This window comes from Euprymna scolopes, chromosome 20 (assembly GCF_053919585.1).
Source record: "Euprymna scolopes isolate OS-2025 chromosome 20, ASM5391958v1, whole genome shotgun sequence".
Lineage (NCBI taxonomy): Eukaryota > Metazoa > Mollusca > Cephalopoda > Sepiida > Sepiolidae > Euprymna > Euprymna scolopes.
Window position 1 is genome coordinate 78,510,949 of NC_136501.1, and position 12,307 is coordinate 78,523,255.

Genomic DNA, 12,307 nt, shown 5'->3' on the forward strand with positions numbered 1-12,307 from the left:
GCACATTGGAAAACTCAATGACTGGACGTTCGTTGATTCAACCAACACATAGGAAACCCGATCAATATGAACGATGCACACCGATATGGGTACAAACTTGCCTGTACTTGGCACTGCAGACTCACTTGCAAGCTTTTGTGTAACTGACTTCAACCTTATCGCCTAGATTCTGCAGACTAAGAATGTGCAGATCCACTTGCACTCGCTCAGCAATTTCAACCTCCTCGCTTAGACTCTGCAAACGCTCTAGCAGACTAAGACCGCGATTGGGCAGATCAAATTCACTCGCTCATCACTTTCAACCTACCAACTAACAATTGTGCAGAACTGCTGTATAGCACTAACCTGACTTTGCCTGGTACAATGTTCGCATATGAAAATTCATCCAACACAGATATCTCATCGTATATCTCACGGCTTTGGACATATTTTTCGAGACTACCTCCCCTGTGTCCTCGTCTACAAATGATTTCAGCATATGTCCCGAGAAATATGGATAAATGGGCTCATGTAGTCACTCGAAATGACGCAGTCCATGGACCTTTGAACCCTCCCTATCTGGGGCCATTCAAAGTTTTGGCAAGAAAAAAAATATTTCAAGCTGAATATAAATGGTCGCACCGAGACGGTGTCTGTGGACAGATTAAAGAAAGCCCACATTGAGTGTGAAACCACTGTGTTGGATGCGCCTGAAACAGAAATTTTCAACCCTTTACAATCACCAATAAAAACAACTGAACAAGCAACTCAACCATGCAGGGAGGACAGTTCACTGACCCAAGAAATTCGCAAGAGATTACTGTACCTAAATTCTACAATCACCCTCTGCTACAGACGCATCAGTGTCGAATGGTGGTGATATTACCATAACTGTTCTTGGTGGGGAGCCCTGTAGCAGAGAAGAGATCTCCCTGCAAGATCAAGCGAGAGTTAAGCTAATTTACATATAAATTGACTCACGCAAAGAGCATAAAACCAATTGACGTCTAAAAGGCAAACAACACATGCTATCTGAGTATCCACCGCGACAAATGGATCTCGCTAAAAAAGAAATAAGCTCAAAGCTAAAATTGTAGGCATTATCGATATGGTTGAAGTTCTGTGACTTGCTTCTATAATGATTTTTTTCAAATGAACTCATTAACTGGACAATGTTTTGAATAAATCTCCATTAGTAAGTTGTTAAGGTAGGACTCTTATCAACAGAATACATTACAAGAGTTTTTCATTGTTCTAAATTTCTTTTTAGCATATAATATGTTGAATTCCACCGTATGGTCACATCTTGAATGAGTTTGTTTTTCCAAATTAAACCGATCCTGATTTTACTTTGAAGTTGGTTTGTAATTTCTTTTTTTTCTTATCTAATTGTTTAATTATATTCCTTTAAGAATTGGAAATTGTACTTTGTATTTTGTAATTTTATTTAATAAAGGCAAAGTGGCCAGACATTTAACAAAAGTTAAATTAGCAGTTACTATGTTAATGTGTCAAAGCTACATGATAGGTCACTTGGCAGTGATGAAATGGTTTAGGTTTAATAAAAAAGAGAAAAGTAATTAATCAGTTGATTAATAAACATATCAGCCAATTACCAATTAATCGGCAAAGTGGTCAATTAGGCCGATTACCGATTACCTGCCGAGTAATCAGTACAACCCTACTTGAAGCAGAAAGAAGTTTTACTTAACCTTGCTAAGGATTCAGAGTCTTCCTCTGTAGCCAATTGTTGTTCTATGCCAAAGGAGACGCCTTCAAATTCTTCCAACCAGTCTTCTACTTCTCGCATACAGGAAACACCTCGACATAATTCTCCTTTCTTTAATCTTTCTGGATATTTCTTTGAAAAAGTTTTTGCCTTCCAATGAGACATGTTGTCAAATCAGATAAAAGTTCTTGACTTAATTTTAGAGTAAAGACGTTTTCATTGCAATGTGTCAGAATTATCTTACTGCTGTGCGAAGGGAGGGGGGGGGCATTAAAGTTTGCAACAAAATGGCATTGTTGCTTACAAATAATATTTTCTTGTAACGGTAACAAACTGGTAATATAGACATGTGTCTTCTGTCTGAAAACCAAAGAAAGACCGTCGGGTGTAGCATATTTTATACACTCAACCTCTCCTTCTGCAAGATTTGATGAGACTAGCATGTCTATATAACACATCAAATCCGAGCATCAGTGTATATTTGTTTCTTATTACAGAAAAACGGTTCAATGTTGTCGACACGAGTTTTCAATCAATAATGACCCAATTTTCCTACTTAGAAGAAATGGACGAATCTTTCTAAATTCATGTTAGGCACCTCCAAATTCTTGTGTAAAATTGCCAATGTTTAACACAGTATCAATGATGTCATCATTTTGCATGCATGACACTAATTTTTGACACCCACAACAAAAAATACAAGTAAAACTAGTGTAAATAAAATTAATTCATGTATGGTACACTCACGTCGACACACTGGTTCTTGCCAGATCACCGAAGTTAAGCAACATTGAGCCTGGCCAGTACCAGATGCGTGACCATTTGGGAAGGCTAGGCATGGGGCCAGCATCCTCACCCTGAAAAAAGAACTCCTCGCTACAAAAGCATCTACAAAGTTGTAGATGGCCTATGCCCCTCCAGGGCTTCAAAGGCTATGGATGGATGGAAAATTAATTCATTGTAATATTTACTCTATATTGAAGAATGATCAGGCTTTAAATGTTAAGAGAGTAAACCTTAGCATTCTGAGTTATGCCCTTTTGGTTGAGAACTCTTCCCTTAAGGAGTCAGGTTTTCTTCTTTCCGGTGTTAACCTTCTTAAGATAAAGACGTTGATAACTCGTCTCTGCATGTGGACCTTCCTTTTTTTTTACTGATATCGACCGCCACATACATTTAACATGTCTCATTTAACATTAAATCACATATAAACATTTTACACTCTATAAAATTTGATTTGAACATTGCAAAATGGCAAAAATCAAAATGGCCATAAATCTTTTTGCAGCTACAAGAAAAATAGCCCAATATGGCCTTAAAAATATAAGAAAAAAATTATTACAAATATACATTATATTTTGTTAAAATTTTGGTTCAATCATTAGTCAAGTGAAATATAACAGTAAAAGTCTTACCTTTGGCTTGAAATATAATGAAATAGACATTTAATTATTGTATATAAAAAATGTCACATGCATAAAACAGAATAGTTAACATTTCATTAACTATGGAAGCAGCTAACTGTAAAAATTCCTTGTTTGTTAGCAAATTAATAAAAAACATATTGAAATGTGTTAAGTAATGCTTTACATATGTAAACAGAGCATGCATGAATGCATGGGAAAATAGCAATAGCTGGAGGATGGATGGCAAGCGATTGTAGGAGCAGCATTTGAATGTATATGCAAATTAGGAAGTGTGCGCAAACTGGTGTGAAAAGAAAAAAAGGGCACCATGTGGTTGAGATACAAAGTCAGTAGGTTTGAACAGCCACATTACACATTGTTAGATAACAGCAGGGTTAAAAGTGTTAACTAGCTATTATCGATCGATCTATCTATCTATCTAGTGATAAGCGAACAGCAGTGATCTAGCTAGGCTAAGAATAGAAATATTGGTTTTGTCAAATAAGTTTAGCTGAAAATGTAAAAACTTAAGTGATGTTTATAGATTTAGCTATAGTTAGCTATAAACATAAGAATTTAGAAATGGCTCATTCCATGTCAAATTAACAAATTTTTTTTTTTTGGGGGGGGGGGGGGACAAATACCATGTCTGACACGGATTTTTTTCAAATTAGCTGCACTTATAAATTTCCATGAAAGGAATTGAATGGCACCTGTTAAACTTCTCAATGTCAAGAGGTTCCTGAGATATGACCTTGACCTTTTTATGAAAAATGTCAAAAAATGTGAATACTAACCAACTTTGAAAGACAATATCTCAGTTGTTTATTGACCTACAAAGTTCATTCATATATCATTCTAAACTACTTGGATACGCAAATAAAATTGTACATCTATCCAAGTACTATTCTGAATTTCTTCTATGTGAACCACAGGACAACCGCTGTAACAACACTATTAAACTAAATTTCATGTTTTAAATAAATTTATTTCTAATCATAAGATAACAAAATAAAAAATTTATTTCTGTCATAAGATAAAATAAAAAATTATTTCTGATCATAAGATAACAAAATAAAAAAATTATTTCTGATCTGAAGATAACAAAATAAAAAATTATTTCTGATCATAAGATAAAATAAAAAATTTATTTCTGATCTGAAGATAAAATTTTAAAAAATATTTCTGATCATAAGATAAAATTAAAAAAAATATTTCTGATCATAAGATAACAAAATAAATTTATTTCTTATCATAAGATAACAAAATAAAAAATTATTTCTGATCATAACAAAATAAAAAAATTATTTCTTATCATAAGATAACAAAATAAAAAAATTATTTCTTATCATAAGATAACAAAATAAAAAAATTATTTCTTATAAGATAACAAAATAAAAAATTATTTCTGATCATAAGATAACAAAATGAAAAAAATTATTTCTGATCATAAGATAACAAAATGAAAAAATTTATTTCTGATCATAAGATAACAAAATGAAAAAATTTATTTCTGATCATAAGATAACAAAATAAAAAAAATTATTTCTGATCATAAGATAACAAAATGAAAAAATTATTTCTGATCATAAGATAACAAAATAAAAAAAATTATTTCTAATCATAAGATAACAAAATGAAAAAATTATTTCTGATCATAAGATAACAAAATAAAAAAAATTATTTCTGATCATAAGATAACAAAATAAAAAAAATTATTTCTGATCATAAGATAACAAAATAAAAATTATTTCTGATCATAAGATAAAATAAAAAATCATTTCTGATCATAAGATAACAAAATAAAAAATCTATATCTAATTGTAAGATAAAATAAAAAATTATTTCTGATGATCTTATTTTTTTATAGAAAAATATTTTTAATTTGACAAAATAGAAAGTAAATTAATAAAAATATTTTTTCAATTTGTAGCCTGAAAAAGTAATGTATAAATTATTTTTATGAAATTCCTCTTTATTCTGGGAAACATCAATTATTACTTCCTATAACTAAGCATTATTTAAATTTTAAACCCTTGAATTAAGGTATCGTACTAAAATGATATTATTTAGAAACCCATTCTTAACATGGGAGGATGTTTCACTGTTTTGTAACTATTCTTTACTTTCACCTATTATATAGTCATCTGGGGAGTCTCAATAAATGTTTAAAAAGCAAAAATTAAACAAAATACTGGTAGAGACGCACCAATAAATTGTATATCAAATGAAATAAACGCTTTAAAATAAGTTAAAACAAAAAAAACTTATCCAGGAACTTGCTTTCGATAGTATTTGTTATAGATTTGTTTTATTTTTTTACCACTTCTTCATTTTATTGGCTATGCTGGAAAATGACCACCAAAACTACTGTGATTAATAAAGATTTAACAGTTAATTAAACTGCTAAATCTGTCAGAAACCTATTTTTAATTCAAAACTTTTTTTAACTGTAAGCTAACATTTTAACTTATTCTTAATCTTGAAAAAAAAATTTATTAAATTATTTTTTAGGGAATTCCAATGATTTAAAGTAAGTAAATATATAGAAATAATTGAATTAAATTGACACAATTTAAAAGAAATAAAAGCGCATTTATTTACTTTGTTGGTACATGTGGTTTTCAGAGAAAATAATTGAAATCAATTTTGGTGTAAAACGATTAAGAAAAAGTCTGAGAGAGAAAGTGAAATAATAAACAAGCCAAAAACTATATGGTCCCCGACTGATACTTTTGTTATGTTTATGTAGGTAATGAAGCAATGTTAGCAAATTGACATGGTATTGCTTCTGTATGAGACTTTTATTATTATTCTAGATGTTAAATTTTGAGGGGGGGTTTTCACATGTTATTTTTTTTATTATTTTATCAATATGAAGTGAATGAATCAAAACAGATATAAAATAATCATGCATTAAAGTACAAAACAAAATGATCACTAAATGGGCTGGGAAGCCACAGTGTTGGTGAAGAAGAAAGTTCTGTATCAAGAATTATGTCAAATATACCACCTTCAATTTGAGTGGTGTGATTTGAATGCTGAAGAAATTGTTGAGATCCATTATAGGATTCTATTAATGTCACATTGTTTGCAAGAAGCTGATCCAAATTGAAATCACCCAACAAAAGTACCCTTATACCAACAGGCAAGTTGTTGAGCTCATTGATGAGAATATTTTAAAAATTCCCTAGTGGGCAAGGCTTACAGTACATGAGCATACAACCAATTGCATGTATTAAAGTTCAATCTATAAATATATAATCAATATTTGTAAAATCGAGTCTACAAGAGGTACTTCTCTGGTATTTTTAGCCAAAATCAGTCGTACAACGGTTACCTATTTTACCCCTGGCTTGATGTAAAACAGCCAAATAACACTGTTCCATGACAAAGATGCCTTAATTTTTTAAAATTTGGTACCATTTAAAACCCTTATTTAGACACAAGTATGAATTTTAGGAGAAAAATAAAATTAGCACCAAAAGGTGTGTTTTAAAACACTCTGGGGCTCAAGTCCCAGAATTTTCCCAGGGTCAAATATTACGTTTCCAGATGTAACCATTAAAGAAAACATGCTGATTTTTACAATATTGGTCTACCATTCCAAAAATTATTCACGTTTGATTTTAAATATATTTTTTATTTATTCATTAACAAAAACCGGCATTGATTAAAATTTATTTTTTAATTATTAACAGAAAAATTGTCTGTTTATTCATAAGTTTTAAGAGAAAATCTTCCAGATTTTTTTTCATGAACCTTGAAAAATTCAATCATAAAAAAAATAAATAATTTTTGAAATTATTTTAAATTACACAGGTTACAACTGTCAAATGTAAATAATAAATAATTTTTTAAAATTTCATAAAACTTAAATAATTTTAATATTTTCTAACTTTTTTTCTGAAAAATTGAGAAAAATCATATAAATAGGCAATGATTGTAATCCAAAATTAAGTATATTTTATTTCATCATTCCAGTATAATTTAATATGTAAAAAAATCTAACATGTGAATCCTCCAAAAAAGATTATGTTGGGGGTGGGGTGAAAATGAGAATTTTTCTTCTTTTTTTTTTTACATTTTTATTCAGTTGATATATAGTTCAGCTCCTTTTTTAAAATAAGTCTGTAAAAAAAATAACAAAATTGATCAATTATTTGGTTTTGGAGAGAATTATAAAAATCACATTTTCATTCTCTACATCAAAACTATGTACAAATAAACATTGGGTTTAATTTTTCCTGTTTTAGTTTTTGGGAGAGTTTTTGTTTTAAATTCACCGGTTTTATAGAGAGTAAAAAAAAAAATCCAAGATTTTTTTAGAATCTTTCTTCTTGAGAATACTACAAAAATTATAATGAATAAATTTTATTTTACTGCTATTATTGGCTATGGCAGTCAAAATTAGATGGACGTTTACAAAATTGCCCCCACCCCTTACCTCTAAATTTTACAATTTACACTTTTTTCTTTTTACACATTAATCTTATCGATTACAAACTTAATTTTCAGATTAAAAAAAATTTTGAAAAACTATATTTTTATGACTTTCAGCATCGGGGATCAGTTTTCAATGATAAAGTTTTACTTAATTAGTCGCCCACTTTGTGACCATCTTTCTCACATAACCGATGAATATTCCCATTTAAAAAAGGAGTTACAAACTTTCTTAACCCCCTCCTCCTCTCTCTCATCTATCAAAAATTGGGCTGACGTACACAATTAAACTCTCATTGCCAAATAGGCACTGGCTACAATGTTAAACGCACCATGCTGCGTTATTATTTCTTGCGTTTTTAGGCCAATTATTCTGAATTTAGCTGGGGGTTTTTTGTTTTTTTTTTAGAATTTTGGCCTGTGTGGCTTTTTCTTTTTTTTTAATTGAACTTTGCACTTTTCGGATTATTAATTATTATATGAATAGATAAATTTTTATATTAACACCAACTCCAAAAAAGTCGACTTTTACAGGTTTCAATTCAAAACTCACAGTAAAACTTGTGGAGAATGCTTTGTTTTATCGTTGTTACAAAAATGAAACAGAAATTCAAATTTCAATTCCATTTAATCTTTTTTTTTATTATTGTAAAAAAAGTAATCGAAAGAATAACATTCAACAACTGTACTTTTTATATATATATAAAAAAACGAAAGATCTTTTTTTTTATAAATTTAAAATTTTATTAACAAAAACGAAATAATTTAATTTTTAAATGAAAATAGGGTAAAACTTGCAGAGAATATTGTTTTACGGTTATTGTAAAAATGGAACGGAAATTTAAATTTCATTCCGTTTAAATTTTTTTTTTTTTTTTAAACAAAAGTTATCAAAAGAATAACATTCGACAATCGTACCTTTTATATAAAAAAAAAAAAGGGGGGGGGTCAAACATCCTTCTTGTACGACTTGGTTGAATGAAACTGGAGCGGAACTTGGCTCCATCCGTACAGTACGGCTGCCTTGATTGAAACTGAAAAGAAAACATGCAATATAAAAAAAACGTGAAAGCGAAACGCTATGCAGTAAATAGAATAGACTGATTTGATTGGTCCAAATAAATACAATAGGAGGTATGATGTAATTGTCAAATTTCTAACACGCTGCCAAGGAAAGGAGGAAAAAGTAATGGTTATTCATTACTTTTTTATTAAAATATGTGAAAATTTAAAAACTTCCATTTAAACAAATAACAAAGGTTGTTCCAAGGGTCTTAACTTTAATATAGTTAATATTTCATTATTGAATTGAAATGAATTAATTTAAAAACTGTCAATAATGGATAACAAGGATTGTCCGAAGGGACTTAACTTTAATATAGTTAATTTTTTCATTACTGCATTCAAATATGTATGCCTGCCGATGAATGATTTTATACAAAAAAAAATCTATATTGTCTTGATCAATAATTAGTCACAAGAAAGTGACTACATCTTAAATCAATTGATTACAATTATTGATCATAAGATTCAATGAAATACTTTATTTGAACAATATTACGCTATTATCAGTGAAAGAAAAAAGTGAAAAATATTTTACATTTTTTTATAAAGAGGCCGGAGCCCTTTTCATAATCAATAAATTGCCATTGTGTATTTTAGCTACTTCACTTAGGAAGAAAAGGAATAAAGGAATGAGAAATATTGATACAAGAGAAACCCAAACTGATTCTTCCACTAATTAGCATGAAACAATTCACATTTAAATTATCTCCCTTTATTATCCTTTTTTTTTTTTTTTTTTAAATTTAGCCAGAAACAATAATAAAACGAGTGTCAGCAGCTCAGAATTATACAATAACAGCAATTGAATTTTATTGCTACATTTTATTCACACAATTTGGACAAGCCCATTACATTAATGATCTTCCAAATCATATCCTTACATCATGTGTAGACATTTATGCTGACGACACTACCATTTATGGTACCACATCTAAGACAGTAAACGAGCAAGTTCTCTCCAATTCTCTCTCCTCTGATCTTGAGCACGTAGTACAATGGGGAAAGGAGTGGCTGGTTACTTTTAATGCATCTAAAACCAAGCTTCTCTCTTTACATCATCAACATTCTAATCCACATTTGTCATCAATTGAAATGAATGGCTCTCGTCTTCAGGAGGCCTCAAGTTTTGACAAGCTTCTGGGCTTGACCATTACTCCTGATCTTAAATGGAACACGTATATCAAATCTGTTGCCAAGGCCGCTGGAAAAATGGTGGGATCTTTCTATCGATCCAGTAGATATCTCACTGCTGATGCTATTCTCTATCTATATAAGAGCCAGGTACGTCCAAGGATGGAATACTGTTGCCACATCTGGGCAGGAGCTGCTAGAAAGAACTTGTCCTGCCTTGATAGAGTTCAAAATAGACTTCGTAGCCTCGTAGGAGATGTCCTTTTCTCCTCCTTGCAACCTCTATCTCACAGAAGAGATGTTGCGAGTTTGTCTCTGATGTATCGTTATTTTCATGGAAAGTGTTCAACTGAGCTTCAATCTATGGTCCCCCCTCGCCAAACTTTCACAAGAAACACTCGTCTAGCTGTAAACACTATCAATAATTTCCCCCACTCTTTATCTGTGCCTAAACCTAAACGTAGATTCCATGAACAAAGCTTCTTTCTTAGAACTGCACGCCTGTGGAATTGTCTTCCGTTTTCCTGCTTTCCGGCTGACTACAATATGGTTTTGTTCAAGTCTAAAGTAAATAAGTTCTTGATGAGCCGTTCCATATAAGTTATTAAATTTACCAAATTTTCATTACTAATGATTACTATATTGACCAACTTCTACTGTACACTCTTTAACCCTTATCCTTGAGTGGCCTCTGGGCCTTGATAATTGTGGTGATGCCTTTGTAAAAAAAAAAAAAAAAAAAAAAAAAAAAAAGCCCACTCCCCCATGGTGTCCTGCTCATTAACCCCGACACAACTAAAATGATACCAATTATCACATGAGTCACAGCACACCATGAGTGCTGATTCATCATTAGCGACTGCCCCATTCTTCAATAAATTTTACTGGAGCAGATTCTAGATCAACCTTTACTTCCAAGGGATAAATATGCTTTAACAAGTGGACTTGCTCACACCCATTCCTTAGTATGCAAACTAGTGGTGGGACGATTAATCGGAATCGGAATCGTTAATCGTAAGAATGGTGTATTTTGGGAGGTATCGGAATCGGAATCGCATCGTTAAAAAATACCTTAATTTTCCGATTCCTTCATTACGATTCTTTTAGTCTGATGTTGAAAAAAAGAAAAAAATTTCCTGATATTTCTAACCGCAAGGGAGAAATGTAGCATGTTATAAAAAGAAACCAAAGAAATTCATTATTAACAGGGCAATGCTTAGTGCCCCTCCCTTACAAGGTTCATTCATTCAGATCTATTGTAATCAAAACTACAAAAGAGTTAACTTGAAAAGAAGTATGCAGGGCTCTACATTGCGAGTAAAAATAAAAAAAACGCTTATCTTTTTGGCGATTGTTTTTTTTTTACTGATAAATCTTCTAATACTGAATGAAAATGCTTTTTCAACTTATATTTTCTTAAAATAAAACGAGCAAAGTCAAATTATTTAAACAGTAAACGGTTTAATAGAACAATGTACTTTTTTTTCTTTTTTTAAAAGAAGGCTTTTGAAAGAAATATCCCTAAAATGAAATTGATCACGTTGTATTATTTCGCAAAGTTTTGACAGTTGTTGGCTTCTTTTGATGTTTCCAAAAAATCGACCCCATACCTATCTCTTCCAAACCTAAAGTTATTAAATAACCCCTTCGTTAATTCAAGGGTAATTAATTCAATTCAGTCAAGTTTTTTTTTTAATTTCATTGAAATAAAGTCCATTTTTTTAAATTTTTTTTCTCCAGAAAGATAAAACCCTGAATTTGATTATATTAAAAGCAGAATAATATAATCTTTTTTCTAGAATTTTAAATTGAAAATTAAAAGTGTTTTGCGCAGTTTTTTGCCGAATGAAAAAGAAATTAATATATATTTTTAAAAGGTTTTGTAATCAATTAATTTTTATGTCTAAATAATATTTACGATTAATTAAATAATTTCATTTTAAAAAGTATTTATGAATAGAATTTTACTTAAGACTTATAGTTTAGCAATATTGAACCGCATCAACCATGTGTGAATTGAACACAGTCCACCAAAAAAAAAAAAATTCAAAAGAAAATGCATATTTGCATTTCATTATGTAAACTTTTATACATTGGTTTCAAAAATTAAATTCTATAAGTTTTTTTTGTTAACTACCGGTTGGTACAATTTACCGCCCCATCCCTTTATATTTTTTTCTTTTTGTCTTTTTTCGCGGATTTTTTTTTTTTTTTTTTTTTTTTACACAGTGATCACCACTTATCAAGGCTCGGAAGCCACTCAGGGATAAGGGTTATTGCAAGTACATTATGTTAGTGTGGAGATTTGATGAAGTGTTTAATTAAGGGGGGCGGTTCATTAGGAATTTGTTAACATTGGACTTGAAGACATCCAAGTTGTAGTCCGGAGGGAAGCAGGCAGACGGAACAGAGTTCCACAGGCATGCAGTTCTAAGAAAGAAGCTTTGTTCATGGAATCCGCGTTTTGATTTAGGCACAGATATAGAGTGCGGGAAATTTTTCACAGTGGATTCAGCTAGACGGGTGTTTTTTGTGAAAGATTGGCGAGGGGGGA

General features: G+C 30.7%; 1 protein-coding gene across 2 annotated transcripts in view; it reads right to left on the reverse strand.

Annotated features, from left to right (window-relative positions):
* Positions 1-12,307, reverse strand: part of LOC145241474 (fanconi-associated nuclease 1-like) — a 281,174-nt gene that overhangs the window by 194,091 nt on the left and 74,776 nt on the right. Inside the window, exon 2 of one of the 2 annotated variants that reach the window (XM_080104461.1) lies at positions 8,476-8,591. The exons of the other annotated variant lie outside the window; for it this stretch is intronic. The gene's annotated coding sequence lies outside the window, so the exon portion shown is untranslated. The remainder of the gene's footprint in view (positions 1-8,475; positions 8,592-12,307) is intronic. 2 annotated transcript variants of the gene reach the window in all.